Genomic DNA, 20,952 nt, shown 5'->3' with positions numbered 1-20,952 from the left:
GTCACATAGTTATAGAAATCATTAGTGGTTACTAGTTGATCTGCAGTTCTGTGGCACAAGTTACTATTAAGTTAGTTTCTGTGTTCTAGTGAACAGAATGGAAGTTAAGTGAGATTCATTCCTTACAGTACTGGTTGTTCGCTGTAACTTTTGCAAGAAGCAACCCTTCTCCAATCCTTTGGTTTATTACCTCTGCATGATATTGAAGAATGAAAAATTCCTAATCACTCCTCCCGTTTCCCTCACTTAGACCATCTTCCCTTCTCAGTACTTACTTAGAAGCTTATTTTGACAGACAGAACATCACATATTACAAATAGGCTGAGCAATCAGGGTTGCATATTGCAAATTGAAGTCAAGTGATTTCTGTCAAAGGCTGCAGTCAGGAGGAGTGAAATCACAGCCTTTCTTCTGCTGAGTGTCTTTCGGCTGATTATTTCCTGGGACTGGTGACTCTTCACTCTTCACGTGTGCCAGATACATTTTAGAGCTAAGGATATTATTTAAACCCCTGTTTCAGCTTCAAGCCAAGCACCCTAAATACACAATTAACTAGTCTACTGCAAATAAGGGACACCGAGATGCAGTCAGTGACCGAAAAAAACACCTTCCCAACAGATTGTTTTTAACTCCGAGATTGTAATTTCTAGAAGAAAGGTTAAACGTCAGTTCTCTCTGTGCTTTTGTAACCAACCCAAATGAGGGACCCCCTATCATGGCCAGCCATGGTGAAACATGTAATATTAGAGGCCATGGAAGGCACTGTTATTTTGAGATGCATATGAGCTCATTGGAGAGTACATCTTTTCCTCTGAAGGTGGTTGCAAAGGATTAATAAATGGAGATTAGCAAAGGAAAATAGTGTTCCTTCATCTGTGTTCCTAATCATAGAGGGAGCATGCATTTTTAAAAGGAACTTAGCTTAATTTTTATGTGAGAACAAATTTACATATAATGCAAGACACAGATCTTAAGTGTGCCATCTGAGTTTTAATAAATGTGTACATCCATAAAACCAGCACTGCAGGCGAGATACCGAACATATTCCTCACCCCAAATGTTCCCTCATGCCTCCTTCCATTTAATCTCCCTCCCCTACAGGCGACCATTGTTCTGATTTCTATCATCATAGATTAATTTTGCTTATTCATGAGCATCATAAAAATGGAATCGTACAGTATAAACATATTTTGTGTCTGGCTGCTTTCTCCCAGGATAATATTTTTGGATTCATCCATGGTGTTGCATTTATCAGTTTGTTCTTTTTTTAAATCACCAAATGATTTTCTATTTTATGAGTATAAACATAATTGATAATATCTATTTTCCTGATAATGGACATATGAGTTATTTCCAGTTTTGGACTATTAGAAATACTGCTGGAAATACATGAGCCCATCATTTTTTCTAAATAGTAAACCCTGTTGCCATAAGTTGTTCATATTCTCTTATGCTCTGAATATCTGTAGGATTTGTAGTGACAGTCCTCTTTTAAGTCATAATATTTGCTCATTTAAATTTTCTATTTTTGATCACTCTTGCTAGGAATTCTAATTTTTTTTTTTTTTTTTTTGCGGTACGCGGACCTCTCACTGTTGTGGCCTCTCCCGATGCGGAGCACAGGCTCCGGAAGCGCAGGCTCAGCGGCCATGGCTCACGGGTCCAGCCGCTCCGCGGCACGTGGGATCATCCCGGACCGGGGCACGAACCCGTGTCCCCTGCATCTCAACCACTGCGCCACCAGGGAAGCCCATGGAATTCTAAATTTTATTCATCTTTCCAAAGAACCAAATTTGGCTTTATTTATCTCTCAGTCAGGATTAAATCAGAAGCAGAACCACTGGAGGTATTTGTGTGTGTGTGTCTGTGTGTGTGTGTGTGTGCGTGCGCGCACACACAAGCATGTGCTTACATGCGTGCGTGTGTATTAAGGGATTTGTTGAAGGGTTTTGACCTTGCACAGTTGTGGGAGCTGGTTTAACAGTTTCTGTAAGGTATTGACTTTGTGTTTGACACTGGCGCTTGAAATCCATAAGTCAGACAGCCAGGAGGGGAAGATGACTGTTAAGCAGAGGAGAATAATAACGTGCTGGAATCCACAAGTATGAGCTGGAGCCCATGTTGACAGAGTAACACCCATTGTCTTTTTTTTTTTCTGCCTCTGACCTTGGGATGTGGATGTTCTGCAGAAGGTTGGTCCCTTTGTGTTGAAATGAAAGAGACTTGGTGGAAGCAAATCATTACTATTCCACCTCCTAGATACCCCCCAAAATTCTCTAAGTAGTAAGACTGACGGAAGGACTCTGTAAGAAAGGGATTACCAAACTATTTACGTAAAGCACCAGATAGTGACTACTTCAGCTTTGTGATGATCTCTGTTGCAGATATTTAATTGAGGCTGTAGTGCAAAAGCAGCCATAGACAACACGTAAATGAATGGCATGGCTGTATCACAGTAAAGTTTGTTTAAAGAAATAAGCAGTGGACCAAATTTGACCTCTAAGCTGTAGTTTGCTGTTCCCTGTCCTAGAGATTTCAATATACCTTCTTACCTCACCACAGTCTACTCAGGGGTTAACATTACAAACTTCATGTTTAATTCTGTTAATCCTGCATGTTTATCCTGTGTACTGTTGTTGTTAAATATCTTACATCTACGTATATTTTAAACCTCACTATACCCTACTATGATTTTTGCATTAGACAGTCAATTGACAAAGAAATTAAGGGAAGGAAGAAACAGTAGTCTCGTATTTACCCACATATTAACATTTCTGATGATTTTCATTCTTTTCTGTAGTTCCAAGTTTCCATCTGATGGCATTTCCCTTTCAGTGCAAATAACTACTTTTGTTTATTTCTTGCCATGCAGGTCTGCAGGTGGTAAATTTTCTCATTATTCGTTTATCTTGAAATGGCTTTTTGGGGACCAGCATTTTTCAAGGACAAAGATACAGATATCTGGTAGAGAATTCTAGGTTGACAGTAGTTTTCTTTCAGCACTTTAAAAATACGATTTCCTTGTTTTTTAGCCTCCATCCTTTTCTGATGAGAAGTCAGGCGACATTTCTATCTTTGGGCTCTCTTATATAATGTGTCTCATTTTTCTCTGGCTGCTTTCAACATTTCATCTTTGGCTTTTAGCATTTTGATGATGGTAAATGTAATTGTATTGATCTTACTTGTAATTCATTGAGATATTGGACCTGAAGTTAATGTTTTTCATCAGATTTGGAAAATGTTCAGCCATTATTTCTTCAAGTATTTTTTCCCCATTTTTTTCTCTTTTCTACCTCTAGGTATCCATTTATACAGAGTTTAGCCTACCTGATGTTGTCCCACAGGTCACTGAGGCTCTGCTCTATTTTTCTCTCCAATCTTTATTGTCTCTGTTTTTCAGATTGAATAATTGTATTTTTTCAAGTTCATTGATCCTTTCTTTTGCCACCTTCAAACTGTCATTAATTCCATTTGTTGACTTTTCAGTTTATTTCCAGAATTTCTACTTTTAAAAAAAAGTGTCCATTTCTTTGTCTTCAGTCATATTTATAATAGCTACTTTAAATTCTTTGTCAATTCCAATGTTTCATCATCTTGGGATATGTTTTTGCTGACTGCTTTTCTTGACTCTGGTCCACATTTTCCTGTTTTTCCACATGTCTAGTAATTGTTATATATTGGGCATTATAATATGTTGTTGAGTGTATGTATTCCGTTTTTATCCTCTGAAGAGTTGATTTTTTTGTTCTAGCAAGCAGTTAATTTACTAACTTAACACCTTGAGCCTAAGAAGTTTTGATTTTGTGGTTTGTTGGGTGTGTCTGTTTCAGTTTTTGCCCTAGTCTTAGGAAGTCTTAAGTCCTGGGCCTGATGCAAGGCCTTTCTGTGATTTCAATGGAAAGCTTGAAATGTTGGCCAAACCCCTCTGATTGGTCAAGATTGAAACTCTCATTACCTACCCCACAGTGAACAGCAGCTGAACCTCTGAACACCTTTAGAGCTTTCCTTGGAGTGTCCCCTACAAAGGCTTGGTTATGGAGCCATTCAAGGATTTTAAGGTAGTTTATATGCAGATTTGGGGGCTCCCCTTCTTTGGTTCCCTCTTTATGGGAGTACCCTACCTCAGTTTCTTGTCATCCTGATGGCCCAAATTTCATCCTAAGACTGTAGTCTTTTGCTTACCTTCTAGTGATCTCCCACCACCCAGAGAGTCCCCTGAAGGGCAAAGCCATTTAATGTGGGTCTTATCCACTGTAGTTCCTTTTTTTTTTTTTTTTTTTTTTTTTTTGCCGTACGCGGGCCCCCCACTGCTGCGGCCTCCCCCGCCGCGCAGCACAGTCTCGGGACGCGCAGGCCCAGCGGCCATGGCCCGCGGGACCCTCCCGGCCCAGGGCATGAACCCGCGTCCCCCGCATCGGCAGGCGGACCCCCAACCACTGCGCCACCAGGGAAGCCCAGTTCCTTTCTTTTAAGGTTCAAACTCCTTCTCATTTTGCCCCTTTTCCTTACTCTTCATTATCTTATAAGTATCAATACCTGTGGGAAGATTATTCCAATATGAGCTTCTCTGCCATTGCCAATATATATCAATAATTTCTCAGCTTTGCTTTATAAAGAATTCCAAGTTAAATTGATCACACAGTTCTTACACAAGGAAGAACTCTAAAGGAAAGCTCTAAAGGTGTTCAGAGGTTCAGCTGCTGTTCACTGTGGGGTAGTGCAGTTCAGGAGTCTGCCCTGGCCAAGAAACCATCTTGAGTTATTTCTTTTCACTGCTCTGACATTCTCCTGCCTTTTGGTATATATGCCGGCTCTATCTTGCTTTCAGCACAATAACCACCATTTCTAGGGTGGCAAAGAGAGTGTTTTGTTTTGTTTTTTTGCGGTACGTGGGCCTCTCAGTGTTGTGGCCTCTCCCGTTGCGGCGCACAGGCTCTGGACGCGCAGGCGCAGCGGCCATGGCTCACGGGCCCAGCCGCTCCGCGGCACGTGAGATCTTCGCGGACCGGGGCACGAACCCGTGTCCCCTGCATTGGCAGGCGGTCTCTCAACCACTGCGCCACCAGGGAAGCCTGAGAGTGTTTTTTTTTTTTTTTTTTTTTTTGGTGGTACGCGGGCCCCGCACTGCCGTGGCTTCTCCCGTTGCGGAGCACAGGCTCCGGAGGCGCAGGCCCATCGGCCATGGCTCACGGGCCCAGCCGCTCCGCGGCACGAACCCGCGTCCCCCACATCGGCAGGCGGACTCTCAACCACTGCGCCACCAGGGAAGCCCCGAGAATGTATTTTTAATGAGGGCTGTCCCTCTCCTGGACACCATGGCTAGAGAGTGAGTGGGTGAGTGCAGTTTGCCCTGGATACTGGCACAGTGGCATGGGTCTTCAGGTGAAGACCTCCAGGTGGTAATCCCACCGCCAGAGGACCAGTGCTGTTGAAGAACTGTTTCAAAAACCAGCTTCCCATCTGAGAGCAGATTACTTCCTGTAACAGATTTCTAGGCAGTTGAAAACCTTTGTTTTTCATACTGGAAAGAACTTGTGTTCACGTATTTACTAACATTTTCTATTGAGTAGATGAATAGCATTCCAGGGTAAGACATACATTTAAGTATATGCACATTACTCTCTCAGCCTCACAAGCTGAGTATCATTGTCCAAATTTACATGTTCTTAAGCAGACATGTTTCCTTTCCACAGGAAGAAGAATCTGCTAAGGGCTGGGAGAGATAAAAGGAATTAAGTTATAAGGCAACCTGGTTTTTGAGAGACATCGCTAGCCAAGGACGTGTCTAGCAGGCATAGCATGTATGTGTTATGCCAGTGGGCTTGCAGATTTCATGAAACTCCGGATAAATCAAATGGAACTAAAAATTAAGTAGCTCTCAGCCTTTCTTCAAACTTGTACCCAAGCGTTTGATCTACTTGGGGGTGTTCTCAATATTGTAGGCCTTAAGCTTCTTTTTTTTTTTTTTTTTTTAAACGTCTTTATTGGGGTATAATTGCTTTACAATGGTGTGTTAGTTTCTGCTTTATAACAAAGTGAATCAGTTATACATATACATATGTTCCCATATGTCTTCCCTCTTGCGTCTCCCTCCCTCCCACTCTCCCTATCCCACCCCTCCAGGCTGTCACAAAGCACCGAGCTAATATCCCTGTGCCTTGCGGCTGCTTCCCCCTAGCTATCTACCTTACTACGTTTGTTAGTGTGTATATGTCCATGACTCTCTCTCGCCCTGTCAAAGCTCACCCCTCCCCCTCCCCATATCCTCAAGTCCGTTCTCCAGTAGGTCTGCGTCTTTATTCCTGTCTTACCCCTAGGTTCTTCATGACATTTTTTTTCCCCTTAAATTCCGTATATATGTGTTAGCATACGGTATTTGTCTTTTTCTTTCTCACTTACTTCACTCTGTATGACAGACTCTAGGTCTATCCATCTCATTACAAATAGCTCAATTTCATTTCTTTTTAAGGCTGAGTAATATTCCATTGTATATATGCGCCACATTTTCTTTATCCATTCATCCGATGATGGGCGCTTAGGTTGTTTCCATCTCCGGGCTATTGTAAATAGAGCTGCAATGAACATTTTGGTACATGACTCTTTTTGAATTTTGGTTTTCTCAGGGTATATGCCCAGTAGTGGGATTGCTGGGTCATATGGTAATTCTATTTGTAGTTTTTTAAGGAACCTCCATACTGTTCTCCATAGTGGCTGAACCAATTCACATTCCCACCAGCAGTGCAAGAGTGTTCCCTTTTCTCCACACCCTCTCCAGCATTTATTGTTTCTAGATTTTTTGATGATGGCCATTCTGACTGGTGTGAGATGAGCTTCTTTTTTTGTTGTTGTGTTTTATTCTCACTCTGCTTCTTTTTGTAACACCAAAAACTTATTATCAGGGTGTCATCTTAATTCTAAATTAACTTACAGTTTATTTTTCCATGCTAAAGAGGGAGGAGGGAGACTATAACCAAGCAACCAAAACAAAATGAAAAACTCAGTTCATATCAGTGAGTGAAAACAAAAATTTATCTTGATCTCCCATTAAAAGAATAATCAAAGTACTTCCTCAGTGCCCATAGATGTCTTGATGTCTAATTAGAATCCCTGTCCTTCACCAACAGCGACAAAAAAGTTTGTGACAGGTGATTCAAAAAGGGGCATCGTCCGCATGCCACAATGAAGACCCAGTGTGGCCAACATTAAATAAATGTATGTATGTATGTATGTTGTTGGGAATTCGCTGGCAGTCCAGTGATTAGGACTTGGCTTTTTCACTGCTGTGGCCCAGGTTCAATCCCTGGTCGGGGAACTAAGATCCTGCAAGCCGTGCAGCCAAAAAAAAAAAAAAAATGCGGAGGGCATTGTATGATGGGGAGAGAAAACACCTATTTTTGGCAGTTTGTACAATCAAAATAGCCTAGGGATGTAGCCAGTCTTCTACAGTTACCAGCTCTTCATTGCTTGCTTTTCTTCTTTAGTTTCAACAAGGAAATACAAACAGATGTTCATAAACTGGGTATATATTTCTTTTTCTTTTAATTAACTAATTAATTTTATTTATTTCTGGCTGAGTTGGTTATTTGTTGCTGCGTGCGGGCTTTCTCTAGTTGCAGCGATCGGGGGCTACTCTTTGTTGCAGTGCGCGTGCTTCTGATTGCGGTGGCTTCTCTTGTTGCAGAGCACGGGCTCTAGGCACGCGGGCTTCAGTAGTTGTGGCACGCAGGCTCAGTAGTTGTGGCTCACAGGCTCTAGAGCTCAGGCTCAGTAGTTGTGGCGCACGGGCTTAGTTGCTCCGTGGCATGTGGGATCTTCCCGGACCAGGGATCGAACCCGTGTCCCCTGCATTGGAGGTGGATTCTTAACCACTGCGCCACAAGGGAAGTCCCTTTTCTTTTTCTTAACAAAATCCAAATCCCAAACGCTTTGACAGTCTGATAAGAATAGTCTGAAATGTGTGAGCTGTGCTTAACCATGTTTTAGAAGAAAAATTGAACCATTTGTTGTTGGAGGGGAGTAGGGAGATGTGTGTGCTCCACGTTCTAGGGGATGTGGCTGTTACAGTATGATAGCTGCAGTAAACTGCACGTGAAAAGAGGGAAGTTATGAAAGGCCCTCCCTTGTTTATTGGACAAGGAGAATAGGTGTGAAAATCGCTTTAGGCTCCCAACTTGAGAATATCATGTCGTTTTGCAAGTATAATCTTGAATTTTTAATGTCCGCCATCTACTTCCCAGTATCTTTTCTTAAATCTAAATTGACAGCAGAGGATGCATTAAAACCTGTCAGTACTATATCTTATTTGTTTTATTTGAATGTCTGTATCAATTTTTATTTACTTTTTATTGGCGTATAGTTGATTTATAACTATATATATTCTTCAGATTCTCTTCCCTTATAGGTTATTACAAAATATTGAGTTCCCAGTGCTCTACAGTAGGTCTTGTTGGTTATCTGTTTTTTATCCAGTAGTGTGTATATGTTAATCCCAAACTCATAATTGTTCCCCCACCTTCCCCTTCGGTAGCCATAAGTTTGTTTTCTATGTCTGTGAGTCTCTTTCTGTTTTGGAAATAAGTTCTTTTGTATCTTTCTTTCTTTCTTCTTTTTTTAGATTCTACATATAAACGATGTCATATGATATTTATTTTTGTCTGGCTTACTTCACTTAGTATGATAATCTCTAAGTCCATCCTTGTTGCTGCAAATGGCATATATCTTATTTTTTAAAATATTAAAAACTTTTTTTCTGGAAATACGATACCATTATAACTTTTTATTTTGTTTCTGATGCATAAAACTAGCATTCTCCCAATTTAGGGACTGTTATGTCCATTTATTATAACTGGATACATAAGATAGTAGCCACATGGAATGTTTTATGTCCCTTACATTGTTACTTAAAATGCTGAAGAACATTTTGTTGTAGAAGAAATGATAACAGGAATTAAGTATGAACTTATATGAATAGAATAGGGGTATATCAGTAGAATATATATATATATATATATATATATATATATATATAGAATATGGGATAATATATTTCCCATACAGATGAATACATGTAGATTTATGCATGAAAAGAACTCTGATTCCCTAAATCATATTGTTCATGCAGTTTTATCTTCCATTCCCAGAACTATTAGAATATACAGCAGATGCCTTTGTGCTATTCATTTAAAAAGACTTGAACTTTTTTCCTTCCGTAAATTCAAAGCATTTTAGTCACCGGCTGTATCTCACACCTTAGTCACTGGCTGTATCTCACACTCCATCCAGTGCTCTGGCATAAAATGAATCAGAGATGGGTAACACACAGAGCGATACGGACAGCAGGACAAGTATATTGAACAAATAGGCGATTTAAGTGAATGAGAGCTAGTGTGTAATATTTCAGTGCGACATAGGCATCTCTCTTTCTTACAGCTTTATCTCCCTCCGCATTTCTTGTTTGACTTTGAAGGCTGAGGGTGACATGAGGCAATAAATGAGTGCCAGGTGTGGTACCTGGCACAGAAAGGATAATTCAGATGTTGGAAAATTTTACTGACTCCATCTGTTGCATGAAGAAACAGGCTCTGGAAGGTCCAGTAACCTGCCCAGGTTGTCCCCTGGTAAGCAGCAGAGAGAGAATCCCAGTTGAGATCTCTTAGACACCCTGCCCTTTCCAGCACATAATCTTTTTTTTGGGGGGGGGGGCGGTTGGGAAGAAGTAAAAATATGTTTACTTTCCAATTACATGATCTTGTATATAAGAAATACATCCCCTGACACACAATTAGAACTAATAAATGAATTCAGAAACATTTCAGGAAACACGATCAATGTAAAAAATCAGTTATATTTCTATACACTAGTAATTAACAATCCAAAAATAAATTAATAACTTACAGTAACATCAGAAAGAATAAAATACTTAGCAATAAATCCAGCAAAGAAATCCAGCACATAATGTGTACTCACCTTTTCTCCTGTTTCCACTGCTGGGGTGGAATGTGGTCAGGTACTCAAATACCAGGGAACAGAGGGCTGCTTTCTCTTGGAGCATTTTTCAGTGTCAATTCCAGGAGCAGGTCGCTTCATAATGAGCAGGCAGGTAGCATGGTGGCCAAGGAGGGAAGATGGCATTTCATGAGAGGATTCATCTACTATTTGAAGCACGGACAAGACAGACGTTTTTCCTTTGTTTTATTGAGATAGAATCAACATACAGTGCTATGTCTGTTTAAGGTGTACAGCATAATGGCTTGACTTACATATATTGTGAAATGATTGCCACAGTAAGTTTAGTTAACATCCATCCATCATTTCAAATAGATATAAAAAAAAGGGCAGGGATGAAAAAAATGGTTTTTTTCTTGTCATGAGAAGTTTTAGGATCTCCCTTAGCAACTTTGAAATAAACCATACAGCAGTGTTAACTACAGTCAGAAGACAGATTTTTATAGTTTTACAACTTTAGAGGCTTATGCTGTGCCATTTTGGAAATAAATTTGAAAGGAATATACCTATTACCTGCCAAGTAGGCATCAGTGAGAGCTTAATTAAATGTAAATGGATGAAAGAGGGTATTAGAAGCTGCTGTAAATCAAAGAAGGGGTTAAACATTCATAGTTATCTTTAGAGACCCCGTGTTGGAAAAATAACATGGGCCTCCTCACTGGTGAAAGACAGCTTTCTGCTCCTTGACAATTTACAACTTTAGGTATAAACTCTATTCAGCTGTAAAGACTTGATGCATCAGTATCTTTGGAAGTCCACAGGTCAAATTTTCATCCTCATAATGTAGCTGTCGCTCTCCTTTTCCTTGGATTTCACGTTTTTCAGCACGTTGCTTCTCTCCTCAAAGACTCTGTTTCTTCCCCAGCGTCATAGCACCCAGCTGCCCGAGCGTACGCAGTGACCTTCGTATTCCCGCAGTGGGTGATGGTGTTCCCTGCCTGGAATTTGCAGCTCTCCAGGGTGTGGTGTCAGCTAACCTTTCCACGCTGTTTCCTCCTGCCCTGCTCTGAGTCTGCTGCTTTAGCCACATTGATCCTCTCCCCTCTCCCACACCCGCTCAGACATTGAATATGCTTGATTGGTTGCTCTTACCCACTGGAGGTAGATTTGCTTTCTCAGTAGGACACTCGGGGTTAAAACATAGGATAAAAGATCTGTTTTCCATCTCTGGCCTCAAAAAGGATTCTGTACCTACTATTAGCAATCATTAACCCCCTTTCAACCTCCGTTTCCCCCAGCCCGAAGCAGCCACTAACCTACTTTCTGTCTCTATGGATTTGCCTGTTCTGGACATTTTATATAATATGTGGTCTTTTGTGACTGACTCCTTTCACTTAGCTTAATTTCTTCAAGGTTTATCCATGTTGTGGGATGAATCAGTACTTCATTCCCAGTATGGCTGAGTAATACCCCGTTGTGTGGATGTACCACATTTTGTCTGTCCATTCATCCACTGATGAACATTTGGATTGTTTCCAGTGTTCACCTTTTGGCTCTCATGAATAATGCTGCCATGAACTTTTGTGTGGGTCTAGGTTTTCATTTGTCTTGGGTATCTACCTAGGAGTGGAATTGCTGGGTCAAAGGGCAACTCTATGTTTAATTTGTTAAGGAACTGCTAGACTGTTTTCCAAAATAGCTGCATTATTTTCTCTTCCTGCCAGCAGTGCTTGAGGGTTCTGATTTCTCTACATTCTTGCCAACACTTGTTATGACCTGAATTTTTGATTATAGCCGTTTCAGTGGATGAAGTGATATATCATGGTGGTTTTCATTTGCGTTTCCCTGATTGCTAATGATGATGAACTGTTTTTTTCATGTCACTGTCAGGTGTTTAACCCCAGCTGTTTTCTGCCCACTACACATATGTGTTCCTAGGTGTGTGATGACCAACCTTTTCTGCCTGAATATTCTAAGGAATGTGACATGCTTGTATCAGTAGCAGTACCTGGGGGCCTATCAGAATGGAGGGTGTGTGTATGTGCGCGCGCGCGCACAACATTCTTACGGACCCTGCCCCTCCTACTGAGAATCCCTTTTAATTAATTTATTTTATTTTATTGAATTATATATAGTTGATTTACAGTGTTGTGTTTCAGGTGTACAGCACAGTGATTCAGTTTTATATATATCTATATATATATGTATATATATTCTTTTCCCTTATAGATTATTACAAAATATTGAGTATAGTTCCCTGTGCCATACAATAGTTCCTTATTGGTTATCTATTTTATGTATAGTAGTGTGTATATGGTAATCCCAATCTCCTAATTTATCCCTCCCCCGCTTTCCTCTTTGGTAACCGTAAGTTTGTTTTCTAAGTCTGTGAGTCTATTTCTGTTCCGTAAATAAATGCATTTGTATCCTTTTTTTTTTTAGATTCCATATATAAGCGATATCATATCAATATGATATTTATCTTGCTCTGTCTGGCTTACTTCACTTAGTATGATAATTTCTGGGTCCATTCATGTTGGTGCAAATGGCATTATTTCATTCTTTTTTATGGCTGAGGAATAGTCCATCGTATACATATACCACATCACCTTTATTCTTTCATCTGTCGATGGACATTTAGGTTGCTTCCATGTCTTGGCTGTTGTAAATAGTGCTGCAGTGAACATTGGGGTGCATGTATCTTTTTGAATTAGAGTTTTCTTTGGTTAAAGGCCCAGGAGTGGGATTGTAGGACCATATGGTAGCTCTATTTTTAGTTTTCTGAGGAACCTCCGTACTGTTCTCCATAGTGGCTGTATCAATTTACACTCCCACAAACAGTGTAGGAGGGTTCCTTTCTCTCCACACCCTCTCCAGAATTTATTATTTGTAGACATTTTAATGATGGCCATTCTGACCGGCGTGAGGTGATACCTCATTGTACTGAGAATCTTAATCCTAGATATTCTTTTTAATTCTGTTTTACCCATGAAAGGTAAAACGGTATTAATGTTAGCTTCAAAGCTTAATGAGGTGGAAATTCTGCAAAAATCAGTGAACAAACAAATGACCCCGGGTATAACAGAAGAAAGCATAAATAATCTAGGGTTATTTGGCTGTTACTGTGGTTTGAAATTTTTGACGTTGATTATACTTGGCACTGTGTTTTCATAGTCCTCACAACTTCATTTTTTTTTACACATTAACGTCATCCTTGAAAAGCTGTGCATGATTCAACAACTGTTCATTGAATATGATTTTCCTGTTGACTTCCATTATGCCTATAGTGTTTGCTTATGGGCAATACTGTAGCTCCAGGTTTTTAGCAAGTCCCTGAGGCCCTTGGAGTGCTTCTTCAGAGACAAGTAAAAACTGATCATTTTATTCTTCAGGGTTGACTCTTTGGATTTCTGGTGTAGAGTGTGAATATGGTGATGATGGTGGTCGTGTGCCTTTTAATACCAAGAGCCAGAGTAGTGGAAACAGTCTTGACCCAGAAGACAGAAGCCTGGGTTGAACATGCAGAACGTGTTGTGCATGAGAGGTAACTAGTGAATTTTATTAAACCACTGATTGCAGAAGGCAGTTCATCTCTCTAGGCCTTATTATGAATCAGGAAAAGTCAACAGCTTACTAATATGGCTTCAGGAGTCCTCTGCAGCTCTGAAATTCTTTGGTACAGTGATTTCATTTCTAGCTTCTTACATTGAAAAACAAAACAAAACCAACAAAATGCAAACAACTCTTTTCAAGGTGCCCGGTGTCCATCCCTGGGAGTCCGTGAGTGTGTCGTGCCCATTACCCGTCATCACTCCCCAGCTCCTTCAGTGGGCAGAGAGCTTCCTGTTCCTGTGGGCCCTGGGTCTGGAATATGTGTACATGATTCAGTTATGGAAATTAAATCACTTTTTCATAATGCAAATGTAAAAAGTGGCCCTAAATGAATATTTGCCAACTGAGAATGACTGGTGAGGTCATTCGTAATGGGAGATTGTATTTCACCATGGCTGATTTCTGGCCGATTTATTGCTGGTAACTCCTGACGTGAGGCCAGCTGATGGAGGTGCTGGCAAGAGCATGGTCTCCAGGCTGAGCACAGAGGTGAAGTCAGCTCCGGCTGGTGCAGTGCTCACGTGGGCACCCTGCAGGGGCCATCTGATAACTGGGGCGGTGTGTTCCTATCGGGTGTTCGGAGAGAAACACTACCTTATCCTACACAAAAAACAGAATTGCTGGAGACCCTTTATCTTTTGAGAGAAAATATGCTTGGGGAACCTCACTCATGAAGATGGTTATCTTAGCTGCTGGCAAAGGAACTGGACCAGGAGATTGAACTCGGTTTCCTAAAACTTCCAGGGGTAGACAGATGGTCACGATTTTTGAGATTTCTGAGAGATTTTTAAATTTCCTTTTTCATCTTCCATTAAAATAGCAATGGTGAAGAAATCAGGCACCCTTAACCTATCTGATGCCTGTTCAGTTCTAGATAAAAAATTAATGGCACTGTGTTTTACAAGTTCTTAAAAAGAAGTGCCATTTCAAACACGTCGTCTTTGCTATAATTAATATTCAGATACATCGTCTTGGCTGTAATTAATATTCAAACACGTCATCTTTGCAATAATTAATATTCAGACACGTCGTTTTTGCTGTAATTAATATTCAGACACGTCATCTTTGCTGTAATTAATATTCAGACACGTCGTCTTTGCTATGATTACTATTCAGACACGTCGTCTTTGCTGTAATTAATATTCAGAAAAGTGGACCTTGCCAAAGGAGGCTCTCTTGGGAGGGTCAACTTTCATTCTAAAATAACTGTCTTCTTTCTGTGTAGGGCTCACAAAACACCTCTCCCCCTCTCCACCGCCTCCCCCTTGCCTCCCACTACCCACCACACACATCCACTCCCCTCCTCTCCCCTCATGTCCTCACTTTATCATCACCACCCGGGAGCATGTAGCCGAGTTTCTTACAGGTGGTGCCACCCACAAGTATTTATAGAATCGGATTAAGGGTGACACCTGGCTGCCAGCCTTGTTTGTTGTGAGCCTCTTTTTATAACCATATTTCTGGAGCTCTTTTGTTCAACAGAGTCAGGAAAGGTTATCATTAACTTGAAATAAGTTTGTAGTAGGTGAGTGTTTTATGATGCTGCATAGTTGACAGTTGATGACTTTAAAAACAGACAGCATCTCCATGTATCTGTATTGAACTTGGCAGCTAAAACTAAAGGTATCCTTGTATGGTACCCAATGGATCTTGTGTTTGATTTGTAAATGCATCAGGACAGTTAACATACGAGTCATTAAGATCATCTCTCACAAAACTGCAAGCCTCTCTTTCTAAATACGAATAAGGTATGAATATCAGTCATTCACATGGGGGACAGGCCACTTCCTCCCTCCCTGCATTGGCAATGAGTCTTCTTTTTTTTTTACATCTTTATTGGAGTATAATTGCTTTACAATGGTGTGTTTGTTTCTGCTTTATAACAAAGTGAATCAGTTGTACATATACATATATCCCCATATCCCCTCCCTCTTGCGTCTCCCTCCCACCCTCCCTATCCCACCACTCTAGGTGGTCACAAAGCACCGAGCTGATCTCCCTGTGCTATGCGGCTGCTTCCCACTAGCTATCTATTTTATGTTTGGTAGTGTATATATGTCCATGCCACTCTCTCACTTTGTCCCAGCTTACCCATCCCCCTCCCCGTGTCCTCAAGTCCATTCTCTAGTAGGTCTGTGTCTTTATTCCCGTCTTACCCCTAGGTTCTTCATGACATTTTTTTTTTTTTAGATTCCATATATATGTGTTAGCACGCGGTATTTGTCTTGCGGCAGTGAGTCTTCTTTCACTGCTCCTCCTTGTGACATTTTTCCTTGTGTGGAGCCCAGATTCCTTTGGCTTGTTTAGTGTGTGGTCCGGAACTCTTGCGTTTCTGTTTCAGAGATTCCCAGTGAGGACCGCCCACCCCCTTTCTTCCGTGGCTCTTTCTTCTCCCTGTGCTTCTCTGGAACTGGGGCTCTTAATCCCTTTGTTACATTTGTTCATCTGTCTAAAAAAATACAATGGAGTTGCCAGGGTGCCAGGCAGTAGGTTGGGTGCTGGGCCACAGCCCTGAGGGTGGGTGGCCCGCCTTCCAGGAGGCTATACCCGAGGAGGGGGCTCTGCTGTATGTGGTCCCTCCCCCTAGTCCTGGGGAGCTCCTCCAGGGTATGGACCATGTCTTTCAAGGAAGGACGCAGCTTTTTTTTTTTTTTTTTTTTTTGCGGTACGCGGGCCCCTCACTGTTGTGGCCTCTCCCATTGCGGCGCACAGGCTCCGGACGCACTGGCTCAGCGGCCATGGCTTAAGGGCCCAGCCGCTCCACGGCATGTGGGATCTTCCCGGACCGGGGCACGAACCCGTGTCCCCTGCATCGGCAGGCGGACTCGCAACCACTGCACCACCAGGGAAGCCCAAGGATGTAGCTTTGACATGGAAGCACATGGCCAGCAGCAGGCTTTTGAGAGATGTTCCAGGTGGCTGTGGGCTGAGTTTGGCGGTAGCCGCTGAGGATTTTGAAGCGTCTCCTTTCCAAACTATAAGATGAGGTAATTGTCTTCCTTGTTCAGGAGGATGTGGTGAGTATAAAATGTGCTAACGTGTGTGCCAGCACTTTAGAAAGGCTGGTACTGTATCAAGGGAGGTCATGTTGTCCACCTCTGTTTCCTCTATCACCCTTTTCAATTCTCACAGTCCCTCTGAGACTGTCTTTACCATTTACTTCTGCCCTGTACTCTCCCACTTTCCTTCCTTCCTTGGGCAGAGAAAGCCATGAGTTAAAAACATCTGTGTGTCTGGTTCCATATCTCTTTGTCTCTGTCACTTCCAGATACGTATTTGAAATGCTGTTGTGTCTGTCTCAATCTGTGTATGCATGTTAGGACCGTCGGGGAGAATATGGCTCCACGCTTGATGGGAACACGCTGCTCTGGGTGTGTTTATGGCATCTTTCGTCACTTCTCCTGCTGTACATGTGCTCTTCCTGAGTTGTAAGCATTTTTGATAATAAGAAAAATGTTCTCTTAGATTAAACCTAATATTTGACCTCCTACTACCCTGATAAAACAACAGAGTTTTTGCACCTAGGGTACCCTGCCTTTTTTCTAATAACCTGGTTGACGGTACCATAGAATCAGTTCAGAGGTGAAGTTATCAGTGCAAGATGCCACTTGGGCTGGTGTATGAGGGTAAGAGATGAAACTGAATCCTAAACAGTAGAAGAGCTGAGCTTCTTTGCTTACATTAACATCTTCCTTTTCCTTTGCCCTTTCACAGTTAAAAAAAAAAAGATGACCTGTGTGAGAGGGTGGGGTGAACATCAGGGAGAGCCTTCTAGTAATGTATCTTGGCGGAATCCTGACACCTTTTGTGGGGAGGGGCCTCATTAAGTTAAGTGTCCCCTGAAAAGCCGTCACGTTAACCTCTTTTGGCCTGAATTTTTGTGGTTTTTTAAACCAACCTTAGGTTGGAGGCTCTTGCAAAGGTAGAAATGTCTTCTGTGGACACAAAGGAATGAAAACATGATTCATTGAGTTTTTGTCACTGTGATGGAAACAAGGCAGGGAGCTGTCCTGTGGGATGTGCTGAAACTCCTCAGGGCCTGGGAGGTAATGGAGGGTCTCGTTCAGATTACTTACTGGGGGTTTGATTCTGTGAGCAGCTCGGCCCCATGGCACTTCCCGTGTCTCCCTTTCACAGATCCCTTCCACCCCAGAGCCTCAAGTCATCCAACTACACTTTTGGAAGCCACTGTCTATTCAAACCCATCACTGTGTAACAAAATAATGAGAAAATTCCTCATTAGATCATGGAAATGCAGAGGAGCCCCTGTTGGATTAGCTGACACACTGCTGCTTGGAAGAGGAGCAAAAAATGCTGGTCTAGCCGGGGTCTCAGCTCAGTCTCATTCTCCCTGAGCCCAAGGGTCAGGCCGGGGATGGTGGGGAGGCAGGCAGAACATGCGTATGTTTATTCAGCCCAGCAGCACTCACTGAGTGCCTGGTGATGGAGCAGAAAGACGTAACCTTCCCACCTCCTAGGAGGGGAGGTGAACAGATGTGAACAAGAGAACAGGATTGCTCACTGTGGTTGGAGGGCCAGAAGCCGCAGGGCAGCACTCAGCCCTGACTCAGTCCTGACTCAGCCTGGGGATGGAGAAGAAGGATCAGGGCTCTCTTCAGGTGGGGATGCTCGAGCTAGGTCTTAAAGGAGGAGGGGCTTTAAATGGGTGGAGGGAACCGGGAGGGGTGACAGGAAGGGCACGCCGGACAGGGGAGTGCCTGCAGATGTCCTTTAAAAAGTCAGTTCAGGGCTTCCCTGGTGGCGCAGTGGTTGGGAGTCCGCCTGCTAATGCGGGGGACACGGGTTCGTGCCGCGGTCCGGGAGGATCCCACATGCCGCGGAGCGGCTGGGCCCGTGAACCATGGCTGCTGAGCCTGCGCGTCCGGAGCCTGTGCTCCGCAACGGGAGAGGTCACAACAGTGAGAGGCCCGCGTACCGCAGGTCTTTGCAGAAGCGAGGATCCTCATTTGGGGAGTCTCTTAGCATGGCCAACATCGGGGTCTGTGCCTGTTTTTGTAAATAAAGTTTTATTGGAACACAGCCACACCCATCCTCCCCCTGTCGTCTGTGGCTGCTTTCCTGCTACATCCCAGACAGAGACCATGTGGCCTGCCCAGACTAAAATATTTATTGTCCAGTCCTTTACGGAAAAATTTGCTGACTCTTAGCATAACATTTTTTTATTTCTTGAAACTCTTAAATGAAGAGGACCCACACTGCCAGCAACTAGGCTTTGCCTGCAGCCTTCACGGACCTGCTGGTTTATTTTAACACTCGGCGATTTCTCTTCGTCCTGCACTGCCATACCTCCAACTCACCTCATTTCAATAACTTCTGGCTCTGAACATCTGGAACTAGAGTAATACCTCTTGTGTGTAAAGAAAGGGGAGTAATTTACCCCTGAGTATCTCAGATGTCTGATTATCCCAACCCTCGGCTGTTTTGGACTCTGCTTAATTTCTCGGAACCTCTGCTGCGTCTTACTTGCTTAAGTAGTAAACAAAATTGGAATTTAAAATAGTGATAGGAGCAGTAGTCATTGGAAAGCACTTCTTTTCTTTGTTGAGGGAGCCCGTCTGTCAGTGGATTCTGGAGCTGGCTGTCCCTGTACACATGAGAGAGAAGGGGAGCTTTAGGGAGAGCCACCATTCAAGCCTGCATTTATTTTAAAAACGAAGAGAATGCATTTCCAGAAGCATGTGCGTTTGAAATATTGCTTTCCTGGGTATAGTGAGTGAAAGTTGCGTGGAATTATACAGCCAATGCCAACTTTTAAGCACCTGCCATGGTCTGTGGCATCATGTGATGGGAGTGCCAGACCAGGCTTTTTACAAATATTTAAGGTGTTAAATATTAACTTAAATATCTAATAAGACCTGGATGAAATAGAGGTGCAGTTATTCCGATTTTACAGATGGGGAAACAAAGCCTCCAACAAGCTGTCTTCCATGTGAACAACTAACAGACACTGCCTCCGACCTATGATAGGAGGATATTGATTTTACACTCTAGTTATCCTTAGGTTGATATTGTAGTTTGGGATCTCATTTCCGATTAGTACTTGGTGTGGGAAACTGTCAGCAGTGAATAATTGGGACATCCAAGCATGTGCAGAAAATATAGTTGGTCCAAAAACAGAAGCATGTAGGTTTAGGGTTGTCGGCCTTTCCAGCTGAAATGATTGTTCCTAAACAAAAAACTGATGGTAACTACCTTCTCCTTAAAACTTTTCAGTGCTGCGCCACCCAGGCCCTTAGTACAAAGACCAGAGTCTTTATTTTGGTGCTTGAGGCCTTTCTGGGTGGGCGCCGCCTCTCAGTACCTCGTACTAATTCACTCCAGTCAGACCAGGTCCTGCATTTGGATGTTTTCCTGAACACCATCTCTACCGTGTCCCTCTACCTGGCTCGCTGCTTCATCTTCACATCTCAGCTGACATGTCACTGGATCCAGGGAAGCCGCGTGTCCTTCCCTTGCCCCGCCCTAACATAAGGCCTTTTACAGTGCTGTTCAGTTGTTTACTGGTTTGTCTGTTGTCCATCACTAAAGCTTCTGGGAGGCATTCTTTTCAGTTTTGACTCTGTAGTTACAAGGAATAGGAATCTACTCTAGCTTGCTAATACAAAGGGAGTTTATTGGGAGGAAATAGTGGAAGAACAAGGAGATCTTGGTGGAAATTTAAGAACCGGGTCTGTAAGAAGGTGCACCTTGCAGATGCATCTTGTGGCTTTCTGAGCACATGGTTCTCTTCGCCTTTCTCTGTCCTGTGGGCTGCCTCAGCTCAAGCGCGTGTCTGTTTTGTTTTATTGAAGTATAGTTGATTTACAGTGTTGTGTTAGTTTCAGGTGTACAGCAAAGTAGTTTCGGTTATTTTTATATATATATATATATATATATATGTACACACACACACACACATATATCTATTTTCTTCAGTTGCTTTTCCCTTATAGGTTATTATAAGATATTGAATATAGCTCCCTGTGCTGTACAGCAGGTCCTTATCGTTTATCTATTTTATATATAGTAGTGTGTATCTGTTAATCCCAGACTCCTAATTGATTCCCCCCGCTTCTCCTTCAGTAGCCATAGGTTTGTTTTCTATGTCTGTGTGTCTGTTTCTGTTTCGGAAATAAGTTCATTTGTACCACTTTTTTAGATTCCATAAGTGATAAGCACACGTGTTCATGAAGCTGCTCATGGCCTCAGTTTGTCCTCATAGCCTAGCCTGGCCTCGCCGGCCCTGTGACCCTCCTAATCTCATGACTTCATTTCCTGCTCCCCACTCGTATGGTTTCTCAGTTTCCCAGTTGCAGATTTTCAGGCAATCACTCTGGTTGGCCCGGCTCAACCTTTGCGGCTGGGCCATGCATGTCACAGGTCTCTGGCCGTGCT

At 42.5% G+C, this 20,952-nt stretch overlaps 1 protein-coding gene across 12 annotated transcripts in view; it reads left to right on the top strand.

Moving 5' to 3' along the window:
• MGAT5 (alpha-1,6-mannosylglycoprotein 6-beta-N-acetylglucosaminyltransferase) overlaps positions 1 to 20,952 on the top strand; it is a 372,873-nt gene that overhangs the window by 190,993 nt on the left and 160,928 nt on the right. The gene's annotated exons all lie outside the window — the stretch shown is intronic.

The sequence above is a fragment of the Monodon monoceros genome, unplaced genomic scaffold (assembly GCF_005190385.1).
Source record: "Monodon monoceros isolate NGI ecotype Baffin Bay Population unplaced genomic scaffold, NGI_Narwhal_1 Super_Scaffold_16, whole genome shotgun sequence".
Taxonomy (NCBI): domain Eukaryota; kingdom Metazoa; phylum Chordata; class Mammalia; order Artiodactyla; family Monodontidae; genus Monodon; species Monodon monoceros.
The sequence above is the reverse complement of the archived record's forward strand: the minus strand, read 5'-3'. Positions and strand labels throughout refer to the sequence as shown.